This window comes from Schistocerca gregaria, chromosome 5, assembly GCF_023897955.1.
Source record: "Schistocerca gregaria isolate iqSchGreg1 chromosome 5, iqSchGreg1.2, whole genome shotgun sequence".
Classification (NCBI taxonomy): domain Eukaryota; kingdom Metazoa; phylum Arthropoda; class Insecta; order Orthoptera; family Acrididae; genus Schistocerca; species Schistocerca gregaria.
In genome coordinates, this window is record NC_064924.1 from 461,850,734 (window position 1) to 461,866,239 (window position 15,506).

Sequence of the window (15,506 nt, forward strand, 5' to 3'; positions counted from 1 at the left end):
TGAACCTAACGAAGTATGCCGCGCGGCGTAGTCACATGGTCTGCGGCGCCTTGCCTCCCCCCCACCCCCCCCCCCCCCCACCCCCGTCGGAGGTTCGAGTCCTCCCTCCGGGGCATTGGTGTGTGTGTTGATTAGGCAGTATGTAAGCTTAGGGACCGATGACCTCAGCAGTTTGGTCCCATAGGAACTTACTACCACGAAGAATACGCTGAAAACTCAAGTCTGTCCATTTCTCATTTCTGTTCTCTCTCTGTGTGTGTGTGTGTGTGTGTGTGTGTTTGTGTAAGAGAGAGAGAGAGAGAGAGAGAGAGAGAGAGAGAGAGAGAGAGAGAGAGAGAGAGAGAGGGGGGGGGGGGAGAATTTATGACCACGCAAACTCACTATTCTCGATTTTATGCACATCTCTGAGCGCATAAATTATTATATCTTTTCTGCAGCCTTGGAAGAGGTCTCCAAATCATGAAGCTACAAGGAAGAAGGAGTAAGCATAAACGGATCTTACTTGAACCACCTTCGATCTGTGGGTGACAACATTGTTTTGTTTGCTTCGAATCCAGGCGAACTTCAGCAAAAAAGTTTAGTTACTGAACAAAGCAAAGTAGGCCTGCGGATTAATTACAATTAAGATTAAATAATTTACAATTAGTATCCCAATAGAAAATAGCATAAGATTAATGATGACGTCACAGAAACAGTTGACAGATTTTCAGAGCTAGGACAACTGAAAACAACAAGCTGGCAAGCACTTAATAAAGGAACAACCAAGACAAACGTGTATATGAGATGCTGAAGATCGTAATATATGGCTAAGTCTGAAAGAGGGGTATATCCAGCAGTGGATTATAAACGGATTACGATGATAATGATTCTCAGTGTGATTCTTTCTGGTGGCGGGGAGGTAAATGATTTGTGGTTACTTGAATGATATCAGTTTGCTGTACTGGCTGTTATTGTTGGGATTAAACCGACCTCTTATACTGTTCACTATACGCAGATTCGGCTGTGTTGCCATTCTCAAGTGTAGAGTATCGTCTGTTACCCGCATAAACGAGGATTACAGTCGGCGTACTTGTCTACGTCACACAGTTTAGAAGCAGTATGTGAATGGCTAGACTTTCGAATTATAGACACGGCACAAGGTGCTACGAAAACAACTGTTGCACAGTGTAGTCACAAGTGGGGCACGTTGTTATTACTCCAGAAATTTATCATAGCTGTGGACAAATTCGCTTTGTGGCTTCTTTCCACTGTACGACAATGCCAACATTTTGTATAACTAAAAGAGTAATAATTACACGAACAATCATTTGAGATAGTCTATTAAAATCGCCGTTTAAATATAAATGTATACCGAAATAGGATAAACTCATTCGTTTTATCGCGGATACAAATATCACAATTTGATTTTCGTGATTTTTTCCACGAATTTACGTAAACAAATACAAACGTCTGAATAAAGTTGTTTTCGTCATCAGCCCTAAAACCGGTTCTATGTTCTCTCTACTCATCGTTTTCCAGCTATCCTCTTATATTTCGGTATAACAGCCGCATCTCGCCTATTGTATTCATATGTAGAGCTGTCCCTAACAGTCTTGCCCTCCTCTACTATCGATTAGATTATTGTTTTCAGCGACAGTTCATGTCATTATGCGTGTCCAGGCATTCTACCTCTCCGTTTCATTAAGTTTATTACCGTAATACGTGTCCAGGCATTCTATGGTACCTCTTCGTTTCATTAAGTTTATTACTCGTTGTGCAGCGTCTTCATAATTTACTCGATCAATCATGATCTTCAACAGTCTCATGTTCAAAGGTTTCTTGTGGTTTAATTTCTGTCGGCACCTATTGACGACCATGGTCTGTGATCCAATCCAAATTTCTCATGAAGTTTTTTTTTTCAAGTATGAGGTTTTATGCTTCAATGGCCCACGGGCGTCGAGTCGGAGAACGTTGTGGAAGCTGCACGATATTTCAACGAGACAGCCGCTCGTCATCTTCAGGTACTTACTAACGTGTTGCTGCAATGGCTCATCAATATATACGCTGACTCGGTAGAAAAGCGCAGGCGCCAAGGGGTGGGGTTATAACGTCATCGTAGGCGAATCACAGAGCACGGAGACATCCAGTGCCCTCTACCGGAGAAACGAGCCACGGTCTTCGCATTTGCGACGCGGGAAAAGCGCGGTCGCAAATACCAGCCCAGCGCGCGCGCGGGTAGTTGTGTTGATGATGATGATGAGTCCCATACTCCGTTTACCGAGCGTAGGGGAGCGCCGCGGGAGACCCGCGCCGCCATACTAGGCAAGGTCCTAGTGGAGGTGGTTTGCCATTGCCTTCCTCCGACCGTAATGGGGATGATTGATGATGATGATGAAGACGACACAAACACCCAGTCATCACGAGGCAGGTGAAAAATCCCTGACCCCGCCGGGAATCGAACCCGGGACCCCGTGCTCGGGAAGCGAGAACGCTACCGCGAGACCACGAGCTTGGCGCCCAGCTTAAGTGTGCGGACTCTGATTCTCCGTCTGTGTTGACTCGGATTCGTTCGTCTGCGGCCGGCGATGCCTTAGCACCGCCAATGCTGGTTCCCATGCCTTGCTGAGGTGAAATCCCGTGTTTCTATTGGTTCTTATATGTGTTTCGACTGCTTTTTTTAATGAAAGAGTCTCAGTACGAGGAAGCGGACAAAAGGATTTTTGTCTCTCCGTACTTCACGCCGTGTCCCGTGTCAAGAAACGTGTTCAGCCACAGCAGACTTTTCTGGCTGATACAGACTGGTATGACGACTATGTTCAGGGATCTATCCTTAACAGTGCGACACGTCTGGCCAATGCATCATTTCCCACACGGACACGGGATTTTAGATATCACTGGTCTCCTTAGATTGAGGTTGTCTGCACTCGCGCTGGAGGGTGTAAGACAAATTTTATTTGATGTTTTCTGAACAGCCCGCCAAGGGCACGCCGCAAACATACGGTAGAAAAACAATCCTCGTGGAGTTCTCCGTTTCTTCTACCTCTTCTTGAGCTTCAGTGCGTTCAAGTTCAAATCCGTTACGGATCTGTTTATCAGAGTAACCATTTTGTACATATACAGAGCGAAGATGGCTAAGCTCTGCTGATAAGCTTCCTGCATCTGAGATAATTCTAGCTCTACGAACGAGAGTCCGTAACATGCCACTGCGTTGAGACGGACGACGGTAGCTCGTAGATATAGGTCAGCGTGAGTCGGTTTACGAAACACATTACGACTCAAAAGCCGTCTTCTTTTCTGCGCATCATTTCCATGGTGAACAAATGCTTGGATGGAGGGTATTAAGGTGTTTCACAAATGCAGGAAGCGCGCAGCTCCGTATGGTAAAACTACAACAGTGTCGTCCACATATCTCCAGAAACGTTTAGGTTTCAACAGGGCTTACTGAAGCGCTGTTTCCTCGAAGTCTTCATAAAAAGGTTAGCTACCACGGGAGATTAAGGCCTATCCATAGCAACACCGTCAGTCTGCACAAAATATTTTTCACTAAATGAAAAGTGAGGAAGCACATGCTTTAATTGATGTAAGTTGTCCTCCTCCAACTTAGGTCCCATAACTTGTAATGAATCCACCAAAGGTACTAACTAATACGTCAGCTGGTACGAGACGCATAGTCGTTCTTCTATCAAATCTTCCGGTTTCGAATGTGATGTTCACATTTTCCTACCAGTGAGCTTAGAAGAGAAGCCAGATGATTTGCTCCGATACTGCTCACGATGGGGCGAAGTGGATCCCCTTCCTTATGGATCTTAGGTAGCCCATGAAGTGGTGGGACTGGCGCTTGTACTCTTAAGTTGTTTTTAAGAAGTCCAGCAAACTGGTTGGATCTGAGGAGCGAGGATATCTTCCGTTGTATTGCGTCAGTTGGATACTTCTGGAGACAACGATACGCTGAGTCCTGCAGTAAATCCGTCATCATGCAGAAATTACGGAAACGCTTCTATTCTTTTGCCTGCAACACCTTATTTCTATGATTCGTCTATGATGACGTTATAACCCCACTCCTTGCACCTGCGAATATATTGGCGAGCCACTGCAGTAAACACCTGAAGATAACGAGCAGCTGTCTAGCTGAAATATTGTGCAGCTTCCACAACATTATCCGACACGACGCCCGTGAACCAATGAAGCAGTTACTACGTCCGTAAAGACTCAAACAGCACAAGAAGTTTTATATTTTTAGATGTTCTATTTACAGGAAGACATTTTTCCTTGTTCAATTCTTGCTTTTAGATCTTTCTTGCATCTTGGTTTTTTAAAATTTGTTCTACTTCTGAAATAGCAAAAATTGTCCACTTCTTCAAGAGATTCTTGTCCTAGTTCAACTGTTAACCACATAAGATGGGCATATTACAGCTATCAGCTAGCACCCGTTCCGTTCCACCCCACCCAGATCAGTTCCTGTTCATTTCGAGCGACCACTGCTGTGTCACGGTGATTTTTTGTCCATGACAAACGAGTTCCACATAGAAATAGTCCTCTTCTATATAAAAATCAAATATCAGTACTGACACACGGCAAACCTGTCTCACAATCTCCTGAGTCTGGCCTCTTTATTATTCTATCAATGCTAATTACTCCAGGCTGCTTCGCGTTTGTGTAGTTGATATCTCCATGCCAAAGAATAGAAAAACATTGATTCCTTTCTACGCTATCACCTGCCTTTTCCAAATATACGAACGCTATGCTCGTTTTTTCCCAAAATCTGACGTCTGCTATTAACCGCAGTGTGTTTAGCAGAACTCTTGGGTGTCCGCCCCGGTCACCTAGTTGTTCCTTCACGATACCGAATAGACTCGCTGCCATTTTTAGGTGGTCCCTGATGACTGCCGCTCCGCCCGGTCATCACGGTGCAATGAATATCGTAACGGGTCTGTTTTCCGAAGTATCGAGGAGGAATTGCGTCGCGACACGGGCGGACACTAGAGAATTCTGAAAGTAAGAAACACGAAGGTGGAGAAAACATAATAGATATTTTAAAACAAAACTGTTCCTCTCCTAATCTGCTTTCCATTTTACCTACCATCCTTCGATGAAATACCCCTGCGATGCTAAACCGATTTGCGATAATTATCGCATCCAGCCACTTTTACTTTCAACACCGAGCGAAGCGGCACAGTGGTTAATACCTCGGACTTGGATTCTGGAGGACTACGTTTCAAACCAGACTTTTTCTTCATGGACGTTAATATCCATCAGCATCGACCTGCTCTGTTGAATGAATTTAGAGAAAGTAAAGATTTACATCGCATGGTCTCATCAGCGAGGATCACACGTTGGAGTTTTATGGGAAGTAATTACAACCGGACAGCCGCCACAAACGACCATTTAAAGACAGCCTTAGCCGAGCGGTCTCAGGCGCTGCAATCGTGGACTTCCGCGGCTGGTCCCGGCGGAGGTTCGAGTCCTCCCTCGGGCACGGCTGTGGGTGTTTGTCCTTAGGATAATTTAGGTTAAGTAGTGTGTAAGCTTAGGGACTGATGACCTTATCAGTTAAGTCCCATAACACACACACACACACACACACACACACACACACACACACAAAGACGGCCGTACGACTCGTTCTCAGAAAAGGGATCGATTCTCAATAGAGCCCTTGAAGCTTCTCACGGAGAGCGTGTTTCGTCACTGTGAAGCATATGAGTCGGCTGGGGATAAACATATCTTTAATTTCTATATATTCATTTCATTTGGGGAAAATATGTTGCTGATCGGCGCGGGATCGTCTCATTAACTGTGAGAGATGCTAGAAGATGATTTCACTTTACGCATTCACACATCAGCTAAAAGACACAATAAGAACAGTACCAAGAACCCTCAAATACACACCTCTTGAGAGGCTACCAGTGTTAGTCTATGTCCATTCTCCTGAACTTTGAAGGATAACAAGACATGCGAAAAAATTGGTACAATACAATTCAACTACACATCGGAGCCGTAATCCAAAGACGCAAGGGAAAGACAAGTCCCGACCCTTCTCGCGGCCACTGGGCAATACTGTGGATTATACACTCACTGCAACCTGACTGAAGTTTAGAGTGACGAAATGGCTGCGTATGTCCTTACCAGCAGCATTAATATTCTTTCATCGTAGTCAAGACTCTGGTCAAAAAAGGTATGGCCGTCACTGAAGTCAGTTCAGATTAAACACAGGCAGCTTATGTTCTGGCTTCATACAAAAAGTGTGCCGACACTTGGAAACTGTCTACCATTTCATCATAATGTAATGTCCGCTTGGTGCGTCACAAAGTGCGTAATATTGCAACGAATGTTATGTAGAGGTTGGATATTAAAGTCTGAGTCTGTAAATGTCATCTAATGATACATATATATTATTTATTGTGCACGCCCTCTTGCTCGCGTTTGCTATCCCCTCCATACCATATGGGAATATCACTTTCCGCGAGAAAGTGCACAATATCGTGTACTTGTTGAATGTTGATGCACGCAATTCATCCACGACAGCCATTTTCTGTCGTGTCTCGGGCATCCACTAACTACATTGCTGTGCCTATCCTAATCTCTATATCCTGTGATCTGCGGTTAGCAGATGTAAGCTAATGATAATCGGTTTTGGTATACCAAAGCTTTGAAATTTTTTTAGGTGCGTGGCTGCCCACGTGTGGCTGTGTAGTACTGACGGGAGGGGAGGCTCTAAATGTGCTGAAGTGGCGAGTGATGTGCGACACTGCAATCCGTTCACATGCTTATCCACTGCTAGCCAGTCGACAGTGATCCCTGTAATCCACAAGTTGTTTAAAATGGCAACTGAATCCGGTAGCAGAAGTTATGGCCACATATGAACCTGGAGATGGTGATACGCACCTAACCTGATGTTAATACCGCTTCCACAGATGGAGTGTTCTACCGCTTCCACAGATGGAGTGTTCCACATGCGTCTAGCTCTAATAAGTTGTTCCTTATCAACCCTGTGCGAGACTGTCACTTAGACGGCAAGTACTACGTCTGGTATCACCAATTTTGTACCACAGAGTCTACACCAGCCGTGTTCCTCCAACACATCTATTTTCAATTTAACCTCACATAAGTGTATATCAAATAGTAATACGAAAAAAAGATACATGCAAAATAAAACGTATTTTCATTACTGGCCGAACTGCTTAATACATGCAAAGCAAAACGCAAATGAGACAAACAAGAACAACAATAAAAACATGTTGTTGTTGAACATTACAAAACGTATTTGGCCAACATCAGCCACACTAGCTTCTACATATAGAAAAAGGAAGTTTTATACACCCGGTGTCCTGCAGCTTACATGTATGGGAAGAACATAGTACTCAATAAAATATCAGCTAAGACTGCATAATAATTTATTTTATTACTAATCAGTATCGAGCAAATGTCCAGCCAATAGTGGTCATATAAAACACTATCTAAGATTTAATTTTTACAGTAAACTGAATATTACGATTGAAACTGTGAACCGAGAGTTACTGTGGAAGGATATAACGATCGTGGTCGTGAATGTAAAACAGGCTGCTATAATGTTCTTTGAAGATGAATTTGCAATGCAAAGCTGCCAGTAGGCCATTAGTCTCTGGGACATCTATGCAATTACGTTAACAGTGGTATTAAGATGCTTCTTTACACCCAGAGTAGAGTGCTGACATCGCAAAGCAGGACCTCCACTTTGACAATCTGATCCAGAAGCGTTCTCCGTTCTTTCACCAAGACATGACAGACTCTGCATGCATTTTCCGGGTTGTCATAGCTGGTTTACGCCGGTTGCGCAGCGTGTCCCAAACTCTTTAGATCAAAATTATGCAGATGCTATAGAACACTAAATTGAGAACTTTGAGATAATGGTCTAAATAAATATTCGTTACGAAGTAAACAGTATGCGAGCAGATCCAACAGTGCGTCTAAACAGTGCAACGTCGTCCTCGTGAACACGGTTTAAAGCGGTGTACAGCGCCCAAAATCTTTATTACGCAAACAAAATAAGTTGAAAAGTTGCAGTTAGCGTAGAAACATAAAAATTAGAGCGTGCAGCAATTGTCGAAAGTGTTATTCACGGATGAATCTGAGTTTGAGGTATTTGGAAGCCATCGTTGAATGTTTCTTCGTCGAATTCGCGGAGAACATATGAAGCGTTTATGTGTGACGCGACGCCTATGCCAAAGCATGGTGGATGGTCGGTCATAAGGTGAGCAATATTTTTTCCGGGTGATAAAAGCTGAATTGAATAATCAAGATTCTGCCTCCCACATTGGGTTAAGTCCTAAAGTTTTACCAGGAATGAGATGCCTTGGAAAATGTGATGCCTGTGAACGTCACATGTTTGATATGTTTTCGTATCAGTTGCAATTTTAGGGTAACTTCTATCTCAAGCCAGAAGTGACGATCCCAAAACTATATTTCTCCCTAAGATTATGGACATCAATGCACACCTTTTCAGCAACAGTAGCTTTCAGAAGAGGAATGAAACAGGACTCCCCCCCCCCCCCCCCCCAATAAAGTCGACCAAAGAATGCGAGTATGTTCCATTATGGAACCACCATAAGCTTGCGCTGTGTCTTGTGGAAAAATGAGGTCCATGGCTTCATGGGGTCTGTACCTCACTCGAATCCTACCATCAGCTCTTACCATCTGACCAGGTCACGGTTTTTCAATCGTCTATGATTCAAACGATACGGTCACGGGCCCAGGAGCGGCGATGTCGTGCTGTTAGCAAAGCCACTCACTTCGGTCGTCTGTTGCCATAGTCCATTAACGCCAAATTTCGCCGCACTGTCCTAACGGATACGTTTGTCCTATGTCCCATGTTGATTTGTGCGGTTATTTCACGCAGTGTTGCTTGTCTGTTAGCACTGACAACAAACGCCGCTGCTCTCTGTCGTTAAGTGAATGCCGTCGGCCACTGCGTTGTCCATGGTGAAAGGCAATGCCGGTAATTTGGTATTCTCGGCACACTCTTGACACTATGGGTCTCGGAATACTGAATTCCCAAACGATTTCCGGAATGGAAATCTAGAGCAACCTCCCAATTGAATGTTTGCAACTACCACTGTTAGAAGTCTGTCAATTCCCGTCGTGCGACCACGATTACGTCGGAAACCTTTTCAAATGAATCACATGAGTTCAAATGACAGATCCGCCAATGCACTGGCCTTTTATACCTTGCATACGCGAACTACAGCCATCTTTATATGGCAAAACTCTGCACATGCTAAACATGTAGATACAGCCCTGTCGAGACAGGACGCATTGTTACAGGCTGCTTACGACCTACTCCTGTCAATAAGCTGTACCAAATTATGGGTATAGCACCGTCACGCATTCGAAGGCAAGCTGCAACATAAGTGGAGAAGAAAAAACAAGAAATCGACCCCAGACATCCTTTGTTCGGACATGACCCTCAACAGCCAAGACTGAGGTCAAGAAAAAGCTTCCTACAGAAAACTGTGGCAATTCGTTCATCTCCCTGAACTCGCAGAGAGGAGCTTTGGGGAGACTCCCTAGTTGAAGACAATCACGTAACGGTCAAGGAGGAAATAGCCGAAGGTTCACGCCTGTCATACGTGACCTGGAAGACTTTGAACAGACTGCGAGTCGGGGTGTCAAGGTGCAAAGCCAACCTCAGGAAGTGGGGCTTCAGTAATGAGGAGGTGACCTACAGGACGAACAACATCTGCTAGTCTGCAGGAACCTACCGGCTGCATGCACTATCTGTGATCTTACTGCAGCCAGCGAAACTGCTGTGATAACCGCCGAATACTGGGCCCGTCAAAAATATAATCATCTTGCTGCTTGTTTGTATACATTCTTGAATCTGTGTCATAAAAACTACTGTACATACTTGTTGTTGTTGTTGTGGTCTTCAGTCCTGAGACTGGTTTGATGCAGCTCTCCATGCTACTCTATCCTGTGCAAGCCTCTTCATCTCCCAGTACCTACTGCAGCCTACATCCTTGTGAAACTGCTTAGTGTATTCATCTCTTGGTCTCGCTCAACGATTTTTACCCTCTACGCTGCCCTCCAGTACTAAATTGGTGATTCCTCGATGCCTCAGAACATGTCCTAGCAACCTATCCCCTCTTCTAGTCAAGTTGTGCCACAAACTCCTCTTCTCCCCAATTCTATTCACTACCTCCTCATTAGTTATGTGATCTACCCATCTAATCTTCAGCATTCTTCTGTAGCACCACATTTCGAAAGCTTCTATTCTCTTCTTGTCCAAACTATTTATCGTCCATGTTTCACTTCCATACATGGCTACACTCCATACAAATACTTTCAGAAACGACTTCCTGACACTTAAATCAATAATCGATGTTAGCAAATTTCTCTTCTTCTGAAACGCTTTCCTTGCCATTCCCAGTCTACATTTCATATTCTCTCTACTTCGACCATCATCAGTTATTTTGCTCCCCAAATAGCAAAAGTCCTTTACTACTTTAAGTGTCTCATTTCCTAATCTAATTCCCTCAGCATCACCCGACTTAATTCGACTACATTCCATTATCCTCGTTTTGCTTTTGTTGATGTTCATCGTATATCCTCCTTTCAAGACACTGTCCATTCCGTTCAACTGCTCTTCCAAGTCCTTTGCTGCCTCTGGCAGAATTACAATGTCATCGGCGAACCTCAAAGTTTTTATTTCTTCTCTATGGATTTTAATACCTAATCCGAACTTTTCCTTCGTTTCCTTTACTGCTTGCTCAATGTAAAGAGTGAATAGCAACGGGGAGAGGCTACAACCCTGTCTCACTCCCTTCCCAACCACTGCTTCCCTTTCATGTCCCTCGACTCTTATAACTGCTAGTTTTTGTAATTATGTTATGTCTTGGACTCGAAAAATAAATAAATAAAATCTGTGCATATCGCTATCTAATGACTTTTGTCACCTTAGTGGGTACTGGTGTACAACAGGAAATGCCGCAGCATGAGAGGTGAGAAAGCTGCAAGATCGCACCCTGTTGACAAGTGTGCCAGCTCGCGCGCTGCCGTCAGTCACTTTCGCAGCTGGGAACGGCGGGGCGCGATGTCGCAAGCGAAGGCGACGCATCGTCGGGCGGTAGGCCAGCGGCGGACAGAACGGAACGGAGCAGACCTGCCGCGGATGGCCAATTGCGCAAGAGAGGCGCCGTGTGGCGCGGCGCAGGCGCAGGCGCGAGCTTGCCCAACGGCCGCCGCGAGCTGGACTCTGCGCTGGCTGACTCACGTGGCGAGCCGCCAGCGAGCCTCGACAGACGTCACATTCCTCTCGCAAAAAGGAGTACATTTTGCTGCACTCGTGTTCCAAAGGCCCTAAAGTCTACCGGTATGCAGTTTTGCCAGCAACAGCGCACTGAAGGTTTATCACTAACCGGTCATCCATATAGGTAAACGTCAGGTTGTAAAACTACTATGTCTACCGCTGAGTATCAAAACTAAACGTACACTATGGTAGTTTTTCCTAGTAGCCTTAGTCATCTAATGTCGTACGCGCGTTATCTGCACGTTAGTTGTATGCCTGTCGGGCGTACCCCATGACGAGCGCTTTCTTTATCTAGGCGATCAATGTCTTACAACGTTTCGCTAGAAATCGGAAACGATGAACTTTCTAGGAGCTGAATGATTTATAAAGCGTACATAATAGGCCATGCAACCTACGGAACATTTTTGTTTTACATGGTTATCGTCCAGCCTGTTACGTATATATAAACATCTAAATCTACATCCATACTCCGCAAGCCACCTGACGGTGTGTGGCGGAAGGTACTTTGAGTCCCTCTATCGGTTCTCCCTTCTATTCGAGTCTCGTACTGTTCGTGAAAAGAAAGATTGTCGGTATGCTTCTGTGTGGGCTCTAATCTCTCTGATTTTACCCTCGTGGTCTCTCCGCGAGATATACGTAGGGGGGAACAATACACTGCTTGACTCCTCGGCGAAGGTATGTTCTCGAAACTTCAACAAAGTCCGTAACGAGCTACTGAGCGTCTCTCTTGCAGGGTCTTCCACTGGAGTTTATCTATCATCTCCGTACCGCTTTCACGATTACTAAATGATCCAGTAACGAAGCGTGCTACTATCCGTTGGATCTTCTCTATCAACCCTATCTGGTAAGGATCCCACACCAGTGAGCAGTATTCAACCAGTGGGCGAACAAGTGTACTGTAACCTAATTCCTTTGTTTTTGGATTGCATTTCCTTAGGATTCTTCCAATCAATGTGCGTTACTGACGATTAATTTTATATGGTCATTCCATTTTAAATCACACCTAATGCGTACTCCCAGATAATTTATGGAATTAACTGATTCCAGTTGCTGACCTATATTGTAGCTACATGATAAAGGATCTTTATATGTATTCGCAGCACATTACACTTGTCTACATTGAGATTCAACTGCCATTCCCTGCACCATGCGTCAATATGTTGCAGATCCTCCTGCATTTCAGTACAATTTTCCATTGTTACAACCTCTCGATATACTACACCATCATCCGCAAAAAGCCTCAGTGAACTTCCGATATTATTCACAAGGTCCTTTATATATATTGTGACCAGCAACGGTCCTACGACACTCCCCTGTGGCACACCTGAAATCACTCTTACTTTGGAAGACTTCTCTCCACTGAGAATGACATACTGCGTTCTGTTATCTAGGAACTCTCCAATCCAATCACACAATTGGTATGATAGTCCACGTTCATTACACGACTGTGGGGAACTGTATCAAACGCCTTGCGCTAGTCAAGAAACACGGCATCTACCTGGGAACCCTTGTCTATGGCCCTCTGAGTCTCGTGGACGAATAGCGCGAGCTGGGTTTCACACGATCGTCTTTTTCGAAACCCATGCTGATTCCTACAGAGTAGATTTCTAGTCTCCAGAAAAGTCATTATACTCGAACATAATACGCGTTCCAAAATTCTACAACTGATCGACGTTATAGATATAGGTCTATAGTTCTGCACATCTGTTCAACGTCCCTTCTTGAAAACGGGGATGACCTGTGCCCTTTTCCAATCTTTTAGAATGCTATGCTCTTCTAGAGACCTACGGTACACCGCTGTAAGAAGGTGACAAGTTCCTTCCCGTACTCTGTGTAAAATCGAACTGGTATCCCATCAGGTCCAGCGGCCTTTCCTATTTTGACCGATTTTAATTGTTTTTCTATACCTCTGTCATCTATTTCGATATCTATCATTTTGTCATCTGAGCGACAATCTAGAGAAGGAACTACAGTGCAGCCTTCCTCTGTGAAACAGCTTTGGAAAGGAAATTTAGTATTTCGGCGTTTAGTCAGTCATCCTCTGTTTCAGTACCATTTTGGTCACAGAGCGTCTGGACATTTTGGTTTGATCCACCTACCGCTTTGACATAAGACCAAAATTTCATAGGATTTTCTACCAAGTCAGTACATAGAACTTTACTTTCGAATTCATTGAACGCCTCTCGCATAGCCCCCCTCACACTACATTTCGCTTCGCGTAAATTTTGTTTGTCTGCAAGGCTTTGTCTATGTTTGTGTTTGCTGTGAAGTTCCCTTTGCTTCCGTAGCAGTTTTCTAACTCGGTTGTTGTATCACGGTGGCTCTTTTCCATCTCTTACGATCTTGCTTGGCACATACTCATCTAATGCATATTGTACGATGGTTTTGAATTTGAACTTTGTTTATAGCAAAACTGAAATTGTCAATGTTTAATTAACGTGAAACAGGAAGATGTTATAGTAAAACAATACATAAAAAACCACAGATATATCACATAGCGTTAGAAAACGCGATTTTCTCAGAAAATAGGTAAAATAAAAAACCCCAAAACAAAAATATGTCAAACATCGCTTCAATACTTCTTCGAACTTATGTAAAACATGTTTCTGTTCCCAGAATGATATTTTCACTCTGCAGCGGAGTGTGCGCTGATATGAAACTTCCTGGCAGATTGAAACTGTGTGTCCGACCGAGACTCGAACTCGGTACCTTTGCCTTTCGCGGGCAAGTGCTCTACCAACTGAGCTACCGAAGCACGACTCACGTCCGGTACTCACAGCTTTACTTCTGCCAGTACCTCGTCTCCTACCTTCCAAACTTTACAGAAGCTCTTCTGCGAAACTTGCAGAACTAGCACTCCTGAAAGAAAGGATATTGCGGAGACATGGCTTAGCCACAGCCTGGGGGATGTTTCCAGAATGATATTTTCACTCTGCAGCGGAGTGTGCGCTGATATGAAACTTCCTGGCAGATTAAAACTGTGTGCCCGACCGAGACTCGAACTCGGTACCTTTGCCTTTCGCGGGCAAGTGCTCTACCAACTGAGCTACCGAAGCACGACTCACGTCCGGTACTCACAGCTTTACTTCTGCCAGTACCTCGTCTCCTACCTTCCAAACTTTACAGAAGCTCTTCTGCGAAACTTGCAGAACTAGCACTCCTGAAAGAAAGGATATTGCGGAGACATGGCTTAGCCACAGCCTGGGGGATGTTTCCAGAATGATATTTTCACTCTGCAGCGGAGTGTGCGCTGATATGTTTCCTCATGTTTCTGTTATTTATAAACAACTTTCGCATTTGTCAATAATAACTTGCCTTTGATCACGATGAAGAACCTTCTACAAGAATTATATTTTGTTTATGTCTATATGTAAACTGTACTCGCACCACAAGTAAAATGGTTCAAATGGCTCTGAGCACTATGGGACTCAACTGCTGTGGTCATCAGTCCCCTAGAACTTAGAACTACTTAAACCTAACTAACCTAAGGACATCACACACATCCATGCCCGAGGCAGGATTCGAACCTGCGACCGTAGCAGTCGCACGGTTCCGGACTGCGCGCCTAGAACCGCGAGACCACCGCGGCCGGCACCACAAGTAAGCCCTTGGGTTACGTAACATATGAAACGCAATTTGTATTCCGTGAGGATATAAAGTACACAATGGACTAACACTGAATGATGTGTTGTCCTAATAACGTGCAAAACAAACAACGAAACAAATAAAAAACAAAGAGAAGTCGTTGGCTCCCAGTTTCTCTCTCACACATTCATTTATGTTTTTTTCTTACGAACGCTACGCCGGCCGCGGAGGTCTCGCGGTTCTAGCCGCGAGTCCGGAACCGAGCGACTGCTACGGTCGCAGGTTCGAATCCTGCCTCGGGCATGGATGTTTGTGATGTCCTTAGGTTAGTTAGGTTTAAGTAGTTCTAAGTTGTAGGGGACTGATGACCACAGTAGTTGAGTCCCATAGTACTCAGAGCCATTAGAACCATTTGAACGAACGCTACCTTATTACCAGTAATCCTACCATTTACTACCGTAGTTTCGGTAGAGCGCAATCTCCAGTAATTATGCATCAACGATATAAGCCTTCGATAGATACTACGACAGCCGTCACAAAAGACGAAAAACTCATGGCTTCGTCGAAGTGTAGTTGATAAAGACGTGGATTACAGAGTCGAATACAGTACGGTCGCATCCCCCTTTATGCATTTTTTTTTCGTCTTAGCGTTTTTCGC

General features: G+C 44.4%; 1 protein-coding gene across 3 annotated transcripts in view; it reads right to left on the reverse strand.

Moving 5' to 3' along the window:
• LOC126273196 (aryl hydrocarbon receptor nuclear translocator homolog) overlaps positions 1–15,506 on the reverse strand; it is a 477,342-nt gene that overhangs the window by 426,037 nt on the left and 35,799 nt on the right. The window lies entirely within an intron of this gene.